The sequence below is a fragment of the Aethina tumida genome, chromosome 2 (assembly GCF_024364675.1).
Source record: "Aethina tumida isolate Nest 87 chromosome 2, icAetTumi1.1, whole genome shotgun sequence".
Classification (NCBI taxonomy): domain Eukaryota; kingdom Metazoa; phylum Arthropoda; class Insecta; order Coleoptera; family Nitidulidae; genus Aethina; species Aethina tumida.
In genome coordinates this window covers 24,017,786-24,041,652 of record NC_065436.1, presented here as the reverse complement: position 1 = coordinate 24,041,652, position 23,867 = coordinate 24,017,786, and the positions used below count along the sequence as shown (strand labels likewise).

The 23,867-nt window shown below is 32.6% G+C and overlaps 1 protein-coding gene across 1 annotated transcript in view; it reads left to right on the top strand.

Moving 5' to 3' along the window:
* Positions 1–23,867, top strand: part of LOC109595558 (protein pangolin, isoforms A/H/I/S) — a 141,080-nt gene that overhangs the window by 97,020 nt on the left and 20,193 nt on the right. The gene's annotated exons all lie outside the window — the stretch shown is intronic.

Here is a 23,867-nt window from a genome sequence, read left to right as displayed (position 1 = left end):
GTAATTATGAAAAATGTCCACGTTGTTAATGAAGACCGAAAACAGTATCTTCTGAAGTCGGTGGCACACAACGAATACGGTGTTGATAATTAATATAACGTGTCTAATTCTGCTTTGAAGACTGACAACGTAAACACGTTGCGGCGGGGACTGGAGACTTGCGTTTTCGGTTAGGGACCGGGGGGTTGGGGGCGGGGAGGCAGTCTCCTTCTCGCGGGCTGCTGCTCATCCCGGCCTCCGCCAACGTTAACGATACATAACGAAATGTATAAATAAAAGTGCGGTGCATCAAAGCGGCCAGATAGAGACGTATAATTGGTCTAGTTTAGAGACTAGCGACTTGCAAATCAAAGGAACGCGCGCGTGACTAAACATATCGCCTTACTCGCCTATTGTGCCGCCACCGCCTGCGATTCACTGGTTCTCTCCTCTCTCGTGCGCGATTTCAAGTTACGTAAGGATATTAATTATCTGTCGGCTCGACTTGTTCCGGCGGGTTACGCATCTCCTCTCAACGCCACCGCCAATTATTAATTATTATCATTATTCTGGTGTTTTTCGCATCGGCCGCTCTCCTCAGCCGTCTCGCCTTCCGACAAAAACCTGATCCATCGACGGATTAAACTGTTCAAACACACCTCCGCAGTCGATTTTGGGGGATCGTACATGTGTGTGCGGGTTGGCGGCGTTTGCATGCACGGAGAGCGAGAGAGCCGGGCACAGGTGGAGGCGGCCCACAGAGACGGCGATAGAACGTCGCTTACGACGCCTCGGGTCCATGGCGGACTTCAAAGAGATCCTGCAACTGACAGTTCGTATAAACCGAACCCGGCGCTTCACGGCTACGGGCTATATGGCTACCTGATCTGTCTAATTCAACGGGACCACCCCCCTCCTGCCTCCCGCCGTCCTCGTGCCGCCGCACCCGCCGCCATCCCCCGAGCCTTATTCCGCGTTCCGTTTTATATACGTTCTCGAAAATATTTCTTCGTCGATTGTTTGCAAAGCGGCAAAGAAATTTTTGTCTGGTCGAGACATTAAATGAATTTTCAGGTTTTTCACGGCGCCGGTTCGCGGCTGATCGGTTCGGTTGTTCCCGATTAATTGACTTCTTTAGTTTCCAGGATTTATTATTAATAACTTTAATCGGACAGAAAAATAAGGTAATTAGTCAATATTAAAAATTATACACTGATGGTTTATACATATTATCATATTTTTATACACTGTTTTAACAGATTTTAATTATACAATTGATAATAATCATTTGGATAATGTAATAAATATTTTAAAAAAATAATTTTCTACAAAATTTAATGAAAATATTTATTTGTTATTTTTGAAATATTTCTTTGAAATTTATTTGTAGCAAAAAATATTAAAATTATATTTTTTTAATTATGACATTTATTAGTTGATATTAGAAATAAATATTTAATTAATTTTCTAGAAAAGTTACAGAATTTAATGAAAATATATATTTTTTTAGTTGATATTAGAAATAAATATTTAATTAATTAATTTTCTAGAAAATTTACAGAATTTAATGAAAATATATATTTTTTTTATTTTTGAAATATTTGAAATTTATTTGTAGCATAAAATATTACATAAATTATTATTAGTTATTAATTATTAATTTAAAAAAAAAGAACTATTTTCTACAAAATTTGCAGAATTTAATGAAAATATTAATTTTTTTATTAATTTGAAATTTATTTATACACAAATTATTTTTTTTATAAATATGATTTTGTTTGATACTATTAATGAATAATTAAAAAAATAATTTTCTAAAAAATTTACAGAATTTAATGAATTTTTTTTTATCATTTTTGAAATATTTCTTTGAAATTTATTTGTAGCATAAAATATTACATAAAAATATATTATTTTTTATTTGATATTAGTAACAAATAAGTTATAGCAAAAATTATTACAACAAAAATAATTTTCTACAATATTTACAGAATTTAATGAAAATATATATTTTTTTAATTTTGAAATATTTCTTTGAAATTTATTTCAATAAACAATATATTATAATAAATTTTAATGAGTAATCTGTTAAAACAGTCAAAAGTAGTTTTTCCAGCTTATTTATAAAATTTACTTATAACAAACATTTTTCACAACAAATGTGATATGAACATTTTATAATCATTTAAATAATTTGTCATTATTGTTAAAAATATTTTTTATAAATAAAAATATTTAAATTTTAAGTTAAAAAATAATAAAAGAAAAACCCTTTTTTATATTATACATAAATTTGTGTGTACATAATGTATAAAAATAAAAACAAGGATTATATTTCAACTTTTAATAATATTTTAATAAAATTTAATGATTTAATGAACTTATCATAATCACATTAATTAATAGTACCTGTTAATTTTTCAAATTTAAAAGTATTACATATCAGTATTTCCTTATTACATAAGGAAATGAACAATTTAACAACCGGAAGTTGAGAACTGACTTGTGAATACAATTAATAATGCGTTTTTTAAAAGTACGCCGCACGCACAAACCATAATATGCAATAAACAAATTTATTAACCAAATGTGCAATTTTCCTTGCAATAATCAGTTCGGGTAAATTATTATGCAACACCTGTCGGCACTGTTGCGAAACAAACAGTTTAAACGACATTAGTTTCAATACAAGACACATTACAATGCTAGGAAATAAATAAACGACCGGTCAGATTTATCGTGTCCATCCTATACATGTGTAGTTTTATTTCCGCGGCACTAACCAAGACAAATTGTTATTAGGTCTAATAGATCGTGGCAATTATTAACGGAATAAATAGTGTTTTGACGTTCGCTAAATCACCTCTAACACATTTTTGGCAGCGCCATAGAGACGGTCCGGTTTCTCGTAAAAATATCAAAAACTCGTCCATAAATTTCGAAGATTTAACATCGGAATCGAATTATATATGTGTATAAAAAAGTCGCCCGATTTGAACGATTATCGTAGATAATTTTTATTGGTATTAGTTGATACCGTTGTGTTGACACTTCGGGATTTTGATTGATGGGTGTTTGCACAGGCATAAATAAAGCTTATTGAGACCATATTAAACCCATTGAATGTTATTATTATATGCGTAACGAAATTGTTTGTCTGAATAAAGCTGTTTTATCGGCGACAGACGCGCCTATTTGTTAATAATATATGAATGAACGAACAAAATTTCATAAAATACTATATTAATTTTTATTGGTTTATCAACGCTACATCAAGTTTTAAAAATTGATTTGTAAATCTTAAGTAGGCATATAAATTTCTAAATAAGGGTATGTATCGTTGTTGAATTTATGCGATAAGATTCATAATGGATAGAGTTGATCATATCGATAACATGAAGCAATTTTTTCCTGTTCCATACTTTCCAAAAAAAGTCGAAGGACGTATCCATTAAAATACGATGTGCTAATATACTAATATACCGGACAAGAAACACAAATTATGTGTTTAACAACAGATATGAAAAATCCATATTTTTTTCCACCACTGTATATACAAAAAACTATTGTTTATATGCAAACTTTTCAAAAACAGCCTAATGTAAATTCTTCACCTTTATGCGTAATTGTTACCCAAAAAGTAAATAAATCAACTAAAATATTTTAATGTTTATTCGTTGTTAAAAAATATTAATTTGCTGAACATTACAACTACAATTTTAATAAGACCCCATTCCATAAATAGTTGTTAATTTTCAGTAATAATCTCTGAAACGCAATAAGATATGTTTTTTTCAATAATGTGTCGAATGGAATGGCAGTTTAAAGATTACTATTCGCGTAAATTGGCACGCAAAGAGCCCTAATTAAATTTAATACGAACAATTCGTATGTAGACAGCTTGTTAGACGAACGAAATTCCAAACATATGTTCTTAAGCCAAATTGGCGGTCTCCGTCGAGATTTCGGTTTCGGGGTGCAATTGAAAAGACGTTTTAACGACCGTCAAAATGGCATTTCGATTTAATACGCGGTGGTTAGGCCGCTCAGGCGCAATTACCTGTTGTTTAGTCTGGCCGTAATGGTAATAATATTGTAATAGACAGATCGCGTGTGGTGTCGAGGTGTGGTGGAAATTAGCGCATTAGGGCGGACCGCCCTTGTGCTTCACGCAAACCGACTGGCCTCTTAAACTGATCAACCAGATAAACCTCGGCTCAAATCTTGGAAATTCCGCCTCGTCGCCGTTTGTAAACTATTAATCGGCTTAATTTGCGATGATTCAATTTTGTTTTTCTATTTTTTAATAGTTTGGTGAAGAGTTATGAACGGACAGGCAGTGTCTATATTTGGTGCCAGCTAATGGTTCACCGAAGGCCGGTAATGGCCAATCAGCCGTCACACCGTTTTCTTTTGATATGCGAACGGCCAAACGAAATCTCCCAGCTGAGGAAAATAAAATCTGGCGAGTGTTCGTACGCTTGATTTAATTGGCAGCTGGACGCGTATAAAAACACCATCTAGGGTACTGTGACGATCTCCGGGGACCCGATGTCTCCGTACGAGATTCCGCGACTTTTAATTGATAATTGTAAAATGGAAATTGGAGAAATCCTGCACGGACGCCAAAAGTGCAAACCTGAAAAGGTCCATCCGTGGCGTATCACTTTTTTCGCATCACCACGTTTTCTAATACATTAAATAAGGACGGGGGTGGGGGAGCTTTGGAAATATTTAGACGCCCCGGCACGGACCGAGGAGCGAAAACGAATTAAGAGTTTGAAAGTATCAAATAACAAGATTCCCACTTTGAAGTTTATTTTAATCAGATGGGGTAATTACAATACACTCGAACGGATCCAGGTCTGACCATCGGTTTCGGGGGTATCGCGAGGCGGGGGAGGGCAAGTCGGTCGCCGTCCCGAGATGGATGGAAGCGGCCGATGCCTTTCCGGTCGACGGATCTGATGAAATTCCATCCAATCGCCCCGCCCGAATAGTTACGACTTACTGGAATTCAAATACCCTTGATATTACACATTGCGCGAATTGCTATCGGATGCCTCGATAAAATGTAAAACGAAATCGTGGATCGGATCGCGACACCGCTTGTGCCACCTTATTCTGAATCGTCAATTTAACACGGTGTTTGGAGAAGCGTATCTCGTACAATGTGGCCCGTTTAAATAGACAATGAAGAAGTTATAAATTACTTTCTCATAATTTCTCCTCAGGTACTATGGTGTTAAAAATATCTTCTATTCATAATTATAATTGTAACACTACTTTAATGATTTATATTTCAAAAGTTAGACATCTATAGTTATAAAAAAATGGTTCAGATACTAAATATTAAAGCTTTTTTATAAAAAATGTACTTTGAAAATTACTCTTTACACATTAAAAATATGTTATATCTGTGGCAGGATTAAATATCACATTTTTTTAATGAATTTGTTTCTTCTCTTCAACTAAATCATTGAATAAATTTTTAACAATTTATTTCTTCTTAATGGTAACAAGATCAGATGTTAAATTTTATCGGATACACATTTTGAAGGGTGCTAAATTCAATTAACATATTTATTATTTTTAATATCAAAGTTTTCTCTGTAATTCATTTGTGGGAGTGTTTCATTTTTAAATGGACTATACTTTATAATATTTTTTTATTCCCACATTATAAAGTGATACTTTTTAATACAAGGTTTTTTAAGTTTTATTGTTTGTGGTGAATAATATTTCAAAAGATACAATAAAAACTTCATATATGTTACAAAAAATGATTTTCTATATAATCTTATAGATTTGCTATAAATTATATAAGTATATAGTATATTGTCTATGAAAAAAATTTACTTCATTCACTTTCAAAATGACTCCTTACGCATAAAAAATATTGTACATCTGTGACAGGATTAAATATTCGCTTTTGTCTAATAAATTTATTTCTTTTCATCAACTAAATCATTGAATAAATTTTCAAAAATATCTAAAAATCAACAATTTACTTCTTCTTAATAGAAACAAGACCAGGAGATAAATTTTATCTGATGTACTTTTTGAGGGATGCTAAATTCAGTCAACATCACTTTCTTATTATTTTATTTTTTATACCAAAATTTTCCCTGTAATTCTTTTAAGAGAGTGTTTCCATATTAACTGGACTATATTCTATGTTATTTTTTTAAACTTATAAAATATTATTAAGTATTAATAAAACGTGCGTCATTTAGGCTTTATTGTTGGTGGGCTGTCACGAAAAGAATAGAAAACAATTAAAAGGGAGCACAAAGCAATTGTGACGCGAACGAATATGATCTGTCTGGACGTAATCAGCGGTCCGATGGTGCCGGCAGCGACAACTCTACGGTCCTGGCAAGCCGCAGCAGCAGCAGCGCAGGCAGACTGGGTATCAGGAGCTCCGACTCTTTTATTTGTTTCCTGCGACACTAACAAAACACAGATGTTGCTTCCTAATTAAAAAGAGCGGGCATTCATTGCAGCACGCAAATGATAACCAGTCACTAATTTCGAACTGGGGAGAACAAAACTAAAAATCAGGGCATGAATTAGAACAAAGGCGCCTGGCTCTAACTCTAATTAGGGCGCATTGTCGAGTGCCGACTGCGTGCTCAGTTATATTTTAAAAGAACAAGTCTTCGACTCGAGTGTTGAATTTAGCTTGCGCCCTAATGACTTAACTGAATTCGTTACGATCTCCCGCTCCTGCCCAACTCTTTATAAACCGCCAACCCCCTTTCGCAGACGGACCAGTCGCTCGTTCACTTTGCTCACGCCAATTTTCATCAGCATCTCCAAGAACGTATGGTCACACCACGATTTACCGGCATCCAAAGTAAACCGGGGGCTTTTTCTAAAGCTCCCGCCACTGCCCATGTGATGGACTGTTTAAACTGCGTTGGCGTTTTATATCAATTGGATACGCATTAATTTAATAATGCCACATGGACTTTACTTATCTCTAACTTCCGCAGCTTAATCAGATAATAGTGTTTTAATAAAAAAGGGATATCAGCCGTTTATCGGAGAGTTTAATATTAGTTGGAAACTCGCTCTGAGCCCGTCAGATACTGGCTCTAATTAAAAATTCATGCCAATCTTTGCGCTGAATAAACCTGGCAGCCGAAGTAATTAGCTGAAATTAGCTTGTTCCTCACAACAGAAAACTGCTATTGGCATCCGATTAATCGGCAACCGTGGCTTATTGGGAAATGAGAAAATTAATAAAATGAGCCCTGTAATCGCCGCATGTTCCCGACCGAAAACCTTTCAACAGGGATTTACTGTGAAATTAACTTTTCAACGCAAACAGAATAGGAGCGACTGAATTATTATCACTTATAAAATGATTTTAATATAATATGATGCGGAAGCGTTGCAGAAGATGGAGGAAGAAATGGTGTACGTATGACTGTCATTATTCACAAGTCTTCCGCCATCTTTATCCTCGTTAAGCGTAAGGGCAAATTAAACGCAGCTCGGGGCGCGATTAGATTGAAACGTCCCCGTCCTTTGCCGATACGGTCCAATTAAAATTCCCATTTAATATTTAAAAATGGTTTTGCATTCGTCAAAACACGACGCAGAGAGAAAAAACCTTAGTCAATATTTATTCTTAATTACCGTTCACTCTACATGAGGCCCGACGCAAATTAAAAGTGAACAGCGACGCGGCGGCATCAGAACGAAATTGATGAGTCAGTTGCAAAATAGAAAATGGGGTGGCCTCCGGGGGGAGGGTGACGGCGGCCCGCTAAGGCGGCGAGATCAAAGGAAACCGCCCCCCAAATCAGATCGGCAAGGGGGTGGGCGCCATTACAACATCTCAATGCTCATTTAGACATTCCGGGCACTCCGGAATCGTCGTTCCCCGCTCACCCGACCGGGTGGAACACAATCCGTATGCATATCGGTGCACGGGACCGTCCCCCATTTTGCCCTCCAACCCCCTGTCAACGCCGGCTTTCGGCGTGCTTACGATAACATATTAATTCCCGGCATTATTGGGACCGCTGCAGATCGCCGTAATGGAATGAGTTGTTGTTAACAATTACCGAGTAATTCTGAGCAATTTGCACGTGGCTACTACTTAAATGCGAATTGGCAGTATTAATTGTTGGGAAGATTAATAATATGAGGAACAGCCAGAAAGTCAGGCACGGAAAGTTCATTGCGGAACTTGCGACGACTTTTGTGATGCCGCTCTAGAACTTGGTAAGTGAGTAAACTTGTCCTCGAAATGTGAATGAGTCGTGGCAGAAGTCGCGGAAAACGGGGGGGGGGGAGGGGTGCAGGTGCGAGACGTCGACGAACGTCTCTTAGCGTCACGACGCTTCGCAGCCCGAAGCGGCACTGCTCAAAGGCTTTATAAATAACATAATATAATCCACTAGCGACGCATCTGTGGAAATTTTATTAGTCGACAAAGATGCGCCGTCCGTGCGTTCTCTCTCCCGAAAACTCGGCCAAATAGTGTGAGAAGAAAAAACACGACTCACACCAAACAGTTACGGAAATATTTATGGGGTCTTGTCGATAGGTCGGTGTTTTATTGTTGCACCCCTGACTTCTTCGACTGTCGGCGAAGGCTAAATGTGTCAACGACACGTAAATTAATCTGGACGGCTTTAAAGTCATTTGATGTCACTTGCATTCCATATTTTTTAATGGGATTAATAAAATTGTTGCTTGAAAATGTGCCCCATTGATTTTTGAGATTTTTTAACGCATCATTCTGGTATAAAAATACGGTGTCCGAGGATGATGAATGCAACATCGGAATTTGGCTCACGTGATCGAGTTCGATCCAGAACGAAACCGGGCAGGTGTATAATCATCTAGTTGGCGGGTATTCCGAGAACCACTGCTCATCAATTTCTAAAATACCACATCAACGCCGGGGCTCTAATCATTTCCCTAGCCTCGGGTATTTCATCTTCATTCACAATATTTAGGCCGGTTTCTCGCAACAGCCAGAACACACACGTTAAACACTCGCCCTGGTCGTTTTATGTTCGTGGCAATAAACCATATCATGTAGCTTATCAAGAGTTGGAGTTTTTATTGAAACGATCTTTATTCACTGTTTTATTTGGCATCCTTAATGGACGTTGGAAAAAGTAATTTAGATTGAAATTACGTTTTAAGAATGACCCTTGCGACCAACTGTATCCTGTTTTCATTGCCGCTGCGCCTTCGACAGGCTTACGTAGGAGCGACATTGACCATTGTTTATGGTTACGGTAGAAAAATAACTGCTTGCCCCATACTACAGCGCGATCAGATGCACATCCAATATTTCGACAATGAACCAGTAGCCAGCAAAAAGCTCATCAGCATACAATGGAGGTCTGGGCGCACTCCAACATAAATATACTTTCGTTGTTTCGTGTTGTTTTCCACGACATGCACGATATTTATTGGCCTCAGGACGCTTCTGGGCAGACAAAAAATGCTCACCTGGCTGGAAATTCTTTTCGACGACGCTTTGCTATATGTGTCCGTTGAATAAAAGGAATGCATGAAGTATACTTTTTGCTTAAAAATTGATAACTACACATACTCGACATATTTACGATGGCGTGTCGGAGGCTGTTATCCGAATAATCCGTTTAATAACACACATTGTACGTGATGTTTCGATTAAAGTTTACATCGGACGCAGTCCGAGGTGCATTAACGGAATCAAATGATGCCGGGAGTCGGGAGCATTCAATTCGTGTAGCGTAGGCAATTTGGGACGCGCAAGAAAATAAAAAAAAAAACAGGGGTGGAGAAGGAAGAGAAGGAAACGAGAGAAGGTTTTCGTGAAAAGACCGATAAATGGATTAGGGGGCAGAGACCGTGAGCGCGAGGACAAGCAATCAGGATAATGGGCCGGACACTTATCCCGGAGATTCCGGGGCCAGGATGCGGTCAGCCCCGGACTCGTGTTTACCTTCTCCCAATCACTTTCCATCACTTTCCTCGCACGAGATTTACTTTTGTACTTCTCCCTGCCCGCATATCTCTCGTCGGCAAATAGACGGGTCCGACTGCGGGCAAACAAAGAAAAAACAACTATCGCACTTCCAACGGACGCACAACAAGAGGAAGACGTCTCACATTTAAGATCATGACTTTCACCGACTTTATGAGTACTTTTGGAATACAGTGTTTATTAAAGAAACTCAGTTTTTATTCATATTATGGTTAGTGATGTCTTATTGACAGAAAGTTTTTGAACTGGTTGCTTTTTACACAAAAATGTGTGGAATAACATTTTATTTTTCCCTCATGCACCAATAATTCACAAATTATATTGTTTTATCTTATGAGTAAGAAATTTGGGTTTTTCTATAGTTTTATAATTCTAATTTGTAGATTAACTTGTTTTTTTATTTTTCTAGAATTCTTCTGCAAATAATTAATCAATTTTTTTCTCATTGTCCTTTTACTGAAACTAAATGTGTTTTGATAAAAATAGATTTTTTTTTGATAAACAATTTTTGACTTAACTAAAATCTTACTTAAAGCTAAACATATTTAACTCTTTCAATAATTCATAAATTATCCTGTTTTATCTTTTACCAAATTTACTGAAAATTTATTTTTTATTCATTTTTATTTGCATAAATATTTGTCACAAGTTAAAAATGTCTAAAAAAATTTTTGGTTTTTCTATATTTTTATGATTTAACTTGTTTTTCTACATTTCCACATTTTTTTTTGCATATAATTAATCAATTTTTATTGGATTTCCTTTTCAATAGTCACATTTACTGAAACTAAATTTTGGACTTCAGTTGATCCTTAGATAAATATAAATACTGACATATTTTTATTATTTTTCATATAAAAGTTTTATCTTACCAAATTTACTGAAAATTTATTTTTTATTCATTTTTATTTACATAAATAATCGTCACAAGTTAAAAATGTCTAACAAAAAAATTTGGGTTTTTCTATATTTATATGGTTTAACTTGTTTTCCCACATTTCCACATTTTTTTTTGCAAATAATTAATCAGTTTTTGTTGCATTTCCTTTTCAATAGTCGCATTTACTGAAACGAAATGTTGGACTTCAGTTGAACCTTAGATAAATATAAATAGTGACATATTTTGATTATTTTTCATAGAAAAGTTTTGTCTTACCAAATTTACTGAAAATTTATTTTTTATTCATTTTTATTTCCATAAATATTTGTCACAAGTTAAAAATGTCTAACAAAAAAATTTGGGTTTTTCTATATTTTTATGTTTTAACTTGTTTTTGTACATTTCCACATTTGTTTTGAAATAATTAATCAATTTTTGTTACATTTCCTTTTCAATAGTCACATTTACTGAGACTTCAGTTAAATATAAATAGTGAAATATTTTGATTATTTTTCATAGAAAAGTTTTGATTTAAGTAAAAATCTTAGTTAGGTTGAAATATGTCATTTAAATCTTTCAATAATTCAATCCTGTTTTATCGTACCAATTTTACAGAAAAATTACTTTTTTATTCATATTTATTTTACTTGACTCGTCATTTTTGCAATTTTCTAGTCCTAAATAAATTAAAGTTAAATCTGAATTTCCTAGAACTGCATATAAATTACATTTCTCTGAGTAATCTTATTTAGTAACACTAAATGTTGGTTTCAATTGTTTCCTTCGCAAAAACGAAAAGCGGATTGTTTGAGTTTCTTCATAAACACTTCTGGACACAAACAAATTCTTACGTGAGGTCATTCAAAAAAATGTTTAATTCTTCCAAGTAATTCGCAAATAATTCTCCGTTTTTGTTCTGAAGACTTAACCCAGTTTTTTAATGCCCCGGCTCCCGGTTTCCCGGTTTTGGTCCATAAAGCACCTTCCATTGTGCGAATCGATGAGTGGTTCATACCCCAAGCAATCTGTTTCGCTAAACAGAACAGCAAATTATGTTAATAAGCAGCTTAACGGGACGCTTACGGAACAATAAAAGTTTTTATTTTGTGCCATTCATTGTGCCCCGTGCTTTTATCGCACAAAACGATCGGTAATTACGGGGTTTTACGCGAAAACCATTTCGGGGGTATGCTGCAAACAATCGACGGCGCACAACATTTAAAAAAGGGAGAGGCGGGGTGTCAACACACATCTTAAACGCTGCATGAATAATGTCAATTCGTACGTTGGGCGTAGACCTGTTATTTGAGGGGTTCGGAGCTGTAAATTATCAGGTTGACCGTTCAGTCAATTATCCCGCTTTTTGTGCGTATTAATTTCACAGATTAAAAATATTATGTTGTTGTTTCGCTTATCGGTTAATCGGGGAAAAATCAGATTGATAAATTTGTCATGATGTGAATAAATGGGGCGGTGCATCTCATTTCTTTCTCGACAGTTCAACATGCAACTTTGTTACGGGCACAGGCCCATTGTGTTTAACAATGAAGCACGTTTTGTACATCCCCTGTTGACATAAGGTTACGGTATTAAGCCTTGTCCGTCAAACAGGCTTTTTACAACCACTCTCCATGCTATAAACCCACTGTAACGTATTATTTGCACGGGGATCCTTATCTGACGCTTTTTATCGCCGGGATCTCCAGCGCGAGCCAAATTTGACATGTGCCAACATTTCTATTAGAAGGGGATGCCTAATGTGATTCCTTCGTAATTATAAAGCACAACTGGAGCGTGGGCAATTTTGATTATTGAATATCCAGACTGCAGCTTAATTACGGCATACTCTAGATCATTATCGCAGTTGAAACTATAAAAAAAAAAAGAATCGGCCAAAAAGTACTCGCATTCGAGGGAGAGAGTTATTTAAATTTTCCGATTTTCCGATAACTATGTTTTCCATTCGCTTTGGAAGGCAATTCAATTCCGACGGAGGGCCAAATAAAAAAAAAAACGAAAAAGAAAGGGAAAAGATTAAAGATCGCAATAAGTTTCGCGACGCGAACGCGGAGCCGGTAACGAGAGCTCAGAAATATCTCGAATGTAAATTTCGAGCACCTTTCCACGTAACGAATACCTAATTCCGCAGTTCATCTGGACGCCCTTCCGGCTTCATCAAGGCACCCAGAATTTGCATTTTAAATAGGGTACACCGGGGCGACGGCGCGCCGTAGTTTTTCGAGTGCAAAAAGGGGGTGGCGGATGGGGGCGACGGCGAGGACGAGAGCAAGCCGGTCCCGGCCACCCGACCAGATCCGTTCTCTCGTTAAATGCAAATGGCGGCCGACGTCCGTAATCAAGAACGGCGTAGACGGCGTCCGACAAAGACCCCTCGAGAGATAAAAATAATTTCGATGCTGACACAAAAACGGAATTGTAAATGGCCCTGCGTGCCCTTTCGCCATCCGCCCCGGCACTCGCGGGTTCTCCCCCACGTCTCTCTGTGTTGCCGGGTTTTTTCCCGATTTTTTTTCTCCTTTTTTCGTTTTTTTATTCATTCGTCGCCTCGTCCGCAAGAAAGGGAACCGATGGAGAATTTAATTAGTGACCTTATATCCAATTGGTAAATATTCAACTGTTCAATTATCATGCAAATGGAAAAACGCTTGATTACTGTCGGATGTAAATTAGGTTTCGCTTGCAGACTGCCGCTTAACAGTACTTTTTCCTTCTTTAGTCGAATTTACATCTAGCTAATTCTGCATTATTTTCAAGACTCCTTTTCAACGGAGCTTTCGACGTATACAGGATGTTAGCACCACATTGAAGGGGCAAACAACAAAAATAAATAATAGTCACATGGAAAAATATCTGGACCATATGGGGGATGAGTTAACCATCCTTAATCATAATCTTAACATCATTTTAATAAAACGATTTGTGTTGCCTACAAAAATTGGCAATGAAACCTAATTTTGTTATCTATGTCGAATCCATTTGTCCATCTTTAAGATGAAACTCATTGAACGGCTCTTCCTAATAGTTGATTCTTCTCAGTTTAATGAGATATTGCTCAATTTCTTCGCTTTTAAACAGAAGAAACGAAAATCGTTGACAGTCGTCCATTTTATCATTATCCAGAGATGCCTTCCTATGGCCTCCGTTTCTTTTGCTATTGAAGTGAACAATTTTCTATCAAGACCTCACACCTCCACTTTTGCATTAGGAATGTACTCTTCCAAGAAGGTGACGATATATCCGAAGACCCAATGTGTTGAAGTGAACATTATGATGTAGAAGCTCAAATTAACATATAGATAGATAATATAGGTTCGTTTATTCATTACAAAACATTTTACTGTAATTTTTAACACAGTCTAATTATAATTTAATTAATTGTTTAATAATATGATTACGGACGTTAATGGCAAGTGCTTTAAACATCCATCCTTTTACGCGAATGTAACTGGCTTTTAATCAATTATATGGTTTTGATATTCAATGATGATTGAGGAAATAAAATTAATTTGTTTATGGATATTGTTTTGATTGATCCGCTAATTCTAGTTATTTCCAGACATAATAAATACATTTTCTAATATAATATTTTAGCAATAAACATTTGATGTTAATTAATTATCATTATTTAATTACTGATACGTCAAAATGTGATTGCATCATAAATTATATTCATCATTAATTACATTATAGCGAAGCCATTTTTTCACGCCTTTTAATGGAACATAAAAAAAAACAAACTGATAACGTGACACTGACAGTTTTGCGAAGCAAACAATGGGATTCGAGTAAAGGAGAGTAATTTACAAGCAAGAAAGAAATAATGGGTCGTGCGTGCCAAATCATCACACACCATATTTGACACTTCAACACCGTTCATATGATTATAGAAAACACAAAACCGGCACAGATCTGGGCGTTCCTTTCAACATTTAATAACAGGCCGTGGCGAAGCGCTCGCTCTCGGGTTCTGGTTAAAGACCCTGGACCACACTCTCGTACCACGACATACTTTAGACAGTTTTAAGATGTCACGACATATTTTTGATCAGGTTTATAACTAGATATGTGATAATTTTTTCAAAATAAATAAGGTGCTTCGTAACAAGCACGTCAACTTAAATTAATTTTTTGTTTTAATTTAAAAAATCGACTACTTTAATACACTATATTTCATAATACTTTTTTTATACATTTTTTTTATATAGAAATATTGAACAGTATTTTATTATTTCTACAATATATATTTTTATCTATAAATTAAATTTCTTTTTAAACAACTTAAAAAAAAACACTAGACACTTTTTAGCATTCATTTTTATTAAACAGTAGAGTGTAAACGATTCAGTAAATTTTAATAAATAAGTTACTGAACAGTAAAAAATGTCCAATATGAGACATATTTTTTCAAAAAAATAGGTTTTATACTCTTTTTTTACTATTCTTTTGTATTTTTTTAAATATTTTAAAAAATAGATTATTTAGAATCTTTTTTTAGTACTTCTTTTTTATTCTTTAAACAAATAAAATACTGAACAGTAAAATATGTTCAAAACGAGACATAATTTATTATATTTTAAAAAATCGTCTATTTAAGCACTTTACCTTTTTATTAAATTAATTCTTAGAGCTTCGAGTATAAAGGAGTAAATGAATTTTAACAAATAAAAACTCGAAACACTATTTTATTATTTTTATATATTTTTATGTATAAATTAATTTCTGATGTTTAAAACCCAAGATTCAGTGAATTTTAATAAATAAACAGTAAAAAATGTCCAATATGAGATATATTTAAAAAAAAATAGATTTTATACTTTTTTTACTATTCTTTTGTATTTTTATAAATATTTTAAAAAATAGATTATATAGAATCTTTTTTTTAGTACTTCTTTTTTATTCTTTAAACAATCGAGTATAAACGATTTAGTGAATTTTAACAAATAAAATACTGAACAGTAAAATATGTTCAAAACGAGACATAATTTATTATATTTTAAAAAATCGTCTATTTAAGCACATTACCTTTTTATTAAATTAATTCTTAGAGCTTCGAGTATAAAGGAGTCAATGAATTTTAACAAATAAAAACTCGAAACACTATTTTATTATTTTTATATATTTTTATGTATAAATTAATTTCTGATGTTCAAACCCAAGATTCAGTGAATTTTAATAAATAAACAGTAAAAAATGTCCAATATGAGATATATTTTTTTAAAAAAATTAGATTTTATACTTTTTTTACTATTCTTTTGTATTTTTATAAATATTTTAAAAAATAGATTATTTAGAATCTTTTTTTTAGTACTTCTTTTTATTCTTTAAACAATCGAGTATAAACGATTTGGTGAATTTTATTAAATAAAATATGTCCAAAACGAGACATAATTTATTATATTTTAAAAAATCGTCTATTTAAGCACATTACCTTTTTATTAAATTAATTCTTAGAGCTTCGAGTATAAAGGAGTCAATGAATTTTAACAAATAAAAATTCTGAACAATATTTTATTATATTTATATATTTATATGTCTAAATTAATTTCTGATGTTCAAAACCCAAGATTCAGTGAATTTTAATAAATAAACAGTAAAAAATGTCCAATATGAGATATATTTTTTTAAAAAAATAGATTTTATACTTTTTTTACTATTCTTTTGTATTTTTTTAAATATTTTAAACAATAGATTATTTAGAATCTTTTTTTTAGTACTTCTTTTTTATTCTTTAAACAATCGAGTATAAACAATTTAGTGAATTTTAATAAATAAAATACTGAACAGTAAAATATGTCCAAAACGAGACATAATTTATTATATTTTAAAAAATTGTCTATTTAAGCACATTACCTTTTTATTAAATTAATTCTTAGAGCTTCGAGTGTAAAGGAGTCTATGAATTTTAACAAATAAAAACTCTGAACAACATTTTATTATTTTTATATATTTTTATATATAAATTAATTTTTGATGTTCAAAATCCAAGATTCAGTGAATTTTAATAAATAAAATACAAAAAAAAATCAATCATTACTTAAAGACATCTAAGTAATCTTTGATAAAATTTGATTAGACTGATCGATTAAAAATAAATTGACATATTTGAAGCAACACAGAAAATTATTCCTAACATGTTTGCTTAAAAATCTATTACAAGATAAATGTGATATTCCCAGAATCAATATATCATAAAATGTATATCTGTAAGATGTCTGATTTGCTGATCTATTGTAAAAATTTTGAAGTAACCGATAAGTTAGAGAAAACTGAACTTTTCGAAAAACTAATTTCTAATCTTAGTTTAGACTCCAGACTCTGAAGAATTGAATCGTAATGAACTGCTGATATGCATTTTCCTTTTAACCGCTTCTGGTGATTGCCATTATCTTAGTTGATCATTGTGGAATGAATAAAACTTTGATATTATTATAAAGATAGAAAATAGCAAACGATCAATGGAATAGATAAAAACCAACAAGAGATAAAAGTTGAAAATTCCACAAACCAGATTAAAAAAGTAAAACAGTGCGATGGTGTATACACGTAAGTGGCATAAACCGACGAAGTAATGTAGGCAGGCGCTGTTTTCTATGAAAATCGACTGCGGGGGGTTGATTGTGCGCGGAAACAAGAGCCGAACAAAACGAGATGAGCGAGTGAGACGAAAGGCATGTGCCGAGGCACCGAACGAAAACGCTAATGGAACACTGCAGAATAAATAAACACACAACGACTAGGACGATCAGAAAACGCATTACTATTCTCAATTATACTGGAAACAACATATTGGAGAAACAACATTTCAATATCAAAGGGGAGCCGCCCGTACGCATGTGCCGGCACGGATGGACCAATGAATCCGGTCGATGCCGTTCCGGGACTCCGGACTCTCCGCTCCGGGGCCCGCCCATGTGTAGATGAAGTTATCACGTCGGCTTTTGATCTCGGCATGAAAATTCGATGCCCATTTTCTCTAAATAACCTGGCCCGAGATCCGTTCATGCGTTTAATGCCCTCTCTCGATCGCAACCGGAACGCCTCCCTTTTCACGCGCCGGCGATGCATTCGTTTTCATATTTTTCGTGTGACACATGCACACACACACGCTCGCAGTCGACGGCCGGGCCCTTTATTTTTAATTGAACGCGTGCTAATCCAAATTTAATGCGGTCGCTTCAACTAGATTTTTGAAAAGCTTCCACCAATTAATGGATTTGTTGAACATTTGAGCGGCGATGAGAGCGTTTGGGCTTATTCTCATTTTATGTTGGAGTAAATGGAAATTACTCATTTATCTTAAAGGTTTCACCAACTTTTAAGATCTTTATACCTTGCCTTTGTGCTTCATACAGCTGAAACTGGTCATCAGTAAGTTCACATCGATCATATAATAGATTATTAACTTAATTAATCGCAAAGTTCACGAAGGGTTATTAAAAGTTCAGCATCCTCCATTTGGATATCAATAGCTGTTTCCACCTTTGAGTAGGCAATTTTCATTGGGGAGCATATCAAGGACTGAATGAATAAACAAAAGTTCAACTTCATCAGTTAACATCGACAAGTTCATATCTCACAGACTCTATTTAGTATGATACTTTCGAGTCTTTATTGTTTACCATTTCAACAGAACCTTTAAAGCCAAAATCATAATAAATGAATTTACTTTATGTATATTTTATAATTTTAGTTATACTTTGATGAGTTGTACCTGTGTTATGTTAATTTTTCTTCTAAAAGTCTGTTTACTGTTTTTACATATAATTTAAGAAATTATTATTATTAACATTTTTAACAAAAATTTATTTAACAATTATCTTATCTAAACATCACATTTTTAATGATAATGATGATGAAGAATGATATTCTTATGAATGTAAAATTCTCATTTATGTATCACATTTTTAAGATGATAAATATTATATTATTTATTTATTATTATTAATATTTGTTATAAAAATAGATACGTCCTAACTAAAATATATGATAATAATAATATTGATTATGACATACATTACTTAATAAGTAGTTATATTTATTAATAACTACATAAGTAAATTTTCAATTTAAACATATTTAATATTAACATTACTAATAAAAATGTATTTATCAATTATTCCCATGTATTTATCACATTTTGAATGTTTAATTGTTTATAAAATCCTAGAATTATTGTTCTTCCATTTTATATTTATCAATTTAATAAAAGAATTCATAAAATTAATTTCTATTAATTCATTTTTTCATATCATTAAATAAAAAATAAACATGTTTAAAAATAATATTTTGGAGGTTAATTAATAGAAATTCTTAAATTTTGTTTATTATATGTAATGATACTGTTCTCATAATTCATCATTATTTTCATATTATATTCACTTTTATTAATTTTATATAATTATATCTTATATTAATTGCAATTTTCAATTTCTACAACAAAGTTTATAAAATATCACCTTCATATGTACATAAAAATGCCCTCTTTTTTCATATCTCACAGACTCTATTTGCTATGATACTTTTAAATCTTTATTGTTTACCATTTCAACAGAACCTTTAAAGCCAAAATCATAATAAATGTTAATGAATTTACTTATGTATATTTTATAAGTTTAGTTATACTTTGATGAGTTGTACCTGTGTTATTAATTTTTTCCAACTTCAGTTCAGGAATTAAGTGATTTTATATCAGTTTTATGATAGATTAAATAATCTATAATTATAAAGCCCATAAAGGATAATTAACAAGGTTTATTCCACCTTTTTATGAATAGAAGCTTCCAACTCTGGCCATGCAATGTTCTCTAATGCTTCATTACGAGTCAAATCAACGACATCATCACTTAACATTGATCATTTCCTTATTACTCTCATTATTTACATTTCTTAATATCCAAAGAATATTTTTCTAGATAAAATCATAATAATACTAATGAAAGATTTACTTAGTAATATTTTATGTTTTTATTCTTAAATGTTATTATATCCGTTTTATTAGTTACTGTTCAAGAAGTCTTTAAAATTTACTATTCCTTTCTTATAATTTGGCAAACAATTTTCAGTTAAAATAAGATTCCAGCTTTTCTCGCTTAATTATAGAATGGTGCTTCCAACTCTGGGTCTTCTTTAATACTTAGTTAGGAAAGAAATCAACGACTAAGTGAATAACCTTCATCAGTTACTTTTGATAAGTTTATATATCTCATTGGTATGGTACTTTGAAAGACTTTATTGTTTACCCTTGTATCTTCACTCAGGAATTATTTCTTAATCTAAATCTTACTATGATTTTACCAGTTCTACACACAAAACCTTTCCAATATTCTATTGCCTTGGCCGTTGGTTGTAATTTTAAAACTAGTTTTCAGTTGCAAATTGCACATTCATCCTAGAATTGCTTTTGCCAAGTAGTTTCGAAACTCCAGTCCATTTTCTGGTAGTAACCCGATTTTAATGATATTCCTCTCATATGATTACGGACGGGACAGATGCAGGCGGGCTTTTGTCACCCGACTAGAGTAATGACGGTGGCGTGTTTTGTTTTTGTGCACACAGTATCGTCGTGGACACGATTTTTAATGAGTGGCGTCGAGTGGTGCGTCGTGAATGTAACAGGACACCGGCACAATTATAAAAATAATTAGTAGGCAAGTTTAAAAAGCCGGCGTGTAGCAGGTAATCAGCGGGCGTGCGGCTCTCTGTCAGCAACACGCGCTTTCCAGCGCACAAAAACAATTGCCGCTTGAAAGTGTACAGTTTCAAACGGAGGCGGTGGCGGCGGCGGCGGCCGCGTCGGATGCAGCACACGTCAACCCCTTCGCAACGCTTCGGCGGTACGGAACGGCTAGGAGAGTGGTGGCGACTCGGCTACTACTTAATTCATGATCTTCTTATAATATTTTTCAACATTGGTACGAACATTATATATAATATGCGTTCACCAGTGGGCGATATTATCGAATGTTTCGCTTTAACAGTCGGATAAAACGTACGTAAATATATGGTAATGCTAAAAGAGGATTTCTTATATTTTGCGCTTAAAGAAAACTTAAAAAGAATATATGTATAAGGGGGGAAGCAAAGTAGATTTTCACCAGGGGTGAATGAAATGAAAATAAACGGCGTTTCTGTGCTACAGCCGCGGGGACAACGAAAAGGAGGAGGAAAACTACGTGGAAAATGCTGAAAATGATGTATAAAATAAGAACAAAGACGTCACCCTTCAATGATATTGACTCGAAGTCGGGCGCAATTATTGAGATGTTTTAACGAATTTATCAAATTAAATGTTACGTACGAAGTGTGACAGCAAATTGTACGTCAAACATGGAACGACCGAGATGTTTATAACATCATCTAAATATAAGTGGCCATAAAAATAATGTAAAATTGCGTGCTAAAAATATTTAATTTTATGGCGTCCGGTAAACCGCAGGAAGATACAAATGTCACAACATCAAAACCAAAATATTTGCGTACGAAAGTTTGCTAGCAAACAAACAACATTGGAATTTGAATTATACATTAAAGTTAGTCCGGGTTGTTAGTTATTTAACGTACATGCATAGGAGTATAACTTAATTAAAAATTTTATTTAATTCAAATGGACATTTAATATGTCGCATATTTAATCAAAGAGACAAAGAATGTTCCAAATCCGCTGAGTTGGTTAATTAATAAAACTCTTGAATTATGTTTGTATTGCAGTACATCTAATAGGTTTAATAGGGGGTAATAATAACATTAATACACACATATATATTTAATTATTCTCATTTTTTATTTTCACGAATTGTGTATAATTTTAAGTAAAATAATATACGTACTTAATTACATCATAAGTTATTTAATCACGTCATTTTAGGTATCAAAATTTAATATAAGAAATTATAAAATATATTGTATTTTTAATATATAACATTATTTTATTAAATAATATAACAGTTAATTCGTAGTTTTCTCATTCTTTCTCATTTTGGATGATAAATCAATATTCAACTCTTCTAATATTAATATTATGAATGAAAATGTATATAACAGCTATTCTCATATATTTATTAGAATAAAACGTTACTTTAATAATTATTATTTTCAATATTGATTTGAAAAAACATAAATCAAAATTATTTGACTATGGCATTTTTAGAGATAAATATTAAATAAAAATAAGGATGTTTAAAAATAATAGTTTAATCTATAATTTTTATAATATACACAATATATTTTATGAATCAATTAAAAAAATGAATTCAACAGTTCTCGTGTATTCATCACATTTTTGATATTTAATTGTTCATAAAAATTAAATTAGGAGAATAAGTTTCTCATAAATCTTTTAATATTGACATTATTAATAAAAATGTTTGTAAAAGTTATTCTTATAAATCATATTTTTGATGATAGCTAAAAATTCTCATAAATATTTCAGTATTAACATTATTAATAAAATTGTATGTAACAATTATTCTCATTTATATATCATATTTTTGATTTTTATGTGATATTGACATTATTAATAAAGATGTATGACAGTTATTCTAACTTATCATCACATTTTTATGATAAATAAATAATGTTAACATTATTAATAAAAATTTATTTAACAATTATCTTATCTATACATCACATTTTTAATGATAATGATGATGAAGAATGATTCTTATGAATATTTTAATGTAAAATTCTCATTTATATATCACATTTTTAAGATGATAAATATTATATTATTTATTTATTTTTTATTAATATTTGTTATAAAAATAGATACGTCCTAACTAAAATATGTGATAATAATAATGTTGATTATGACATACATTACTTAATAAGTAGTTATTTTTATTAATAACTACATAATTAAATTTTCAATTTAAACTTATATTTAATATTAACATTACTAATAAAAATGCATTTATCAATTATTCTCATGTATTTATCACATTTTGAATGTTTAATTGTTTATAAAATCCTAAAATTATTATTCTTCTATTTTATATTTATCAATTTAATGAAAGAATTCATAAAAATAATTTCTATTAATTCAGTTTTTCATATTATTAAATAAAAATAGACATGTTTAAAAATAATATTTTGGTGGTCAATTAATAGAAATTCTTGAATTTTGTTTATTATATGTAATGATGCTGTCCTCATAATTCATCATTATTTTCATATTGTATTCACTTTTATTAATTTTATATAATTATATATTATATTAATTGCAATTTGCAATTTCTACAACAACATTTATAAAATATCATCTTCATATGTACATAAAAATGTCTTCTTTTTTCAAATACATTTCAATATATTATATTAAAACCTTAATTATATATTCAAATGGAGGTTGAAAACTCAAATTAAACAATGTGCTGGGAAATGGATTTTCATTCATTAACATTTGACATTTGACGGTAAAACAAATACTGTGGATGAAACAGTCCATGTTGAAGCGTAATTTCGACGGACGACGAAATTTTGTAAATTTTTAATCGTCTCAGTGATTAGCGGTGCTCGCCAGGATTTACATAATCTTAACGTGGGGGGTGAATGTCGCTCATGCGCCTCTACGACCAACTTCCCATTCGGTCGTCATGACGACGGAAACTGCCTTCAGCAGGATATGGAAATGAATCGGGAACATACCACTACAAGCACACGTTACCGATTGTTTTACTCTTGTGGCAACGTCATTCAACAAATTTAATTAACCGCCACTCGATGTACTTGGGAGGCTTTTAAAAATCGTACGGCGATGAAAAATGAGAAAATCTACCCTCCCGCCCCCCATTTTTCCGTTTTTGTTTTTATTTAATGCGGTTAAATTAGAATTGCGCCATACAAAAGGCATTGTTTCGAAAATTATTTCTTAATTTTCACAGTTGGGTGCGGAGACCTTAAATAAATTGTTGCGGGGATTCGTTGTTGGTGGTAGTATTTTTGACTGGAGTTCAAGTTAAATATGGGACTGCTGCATTTATATGAATA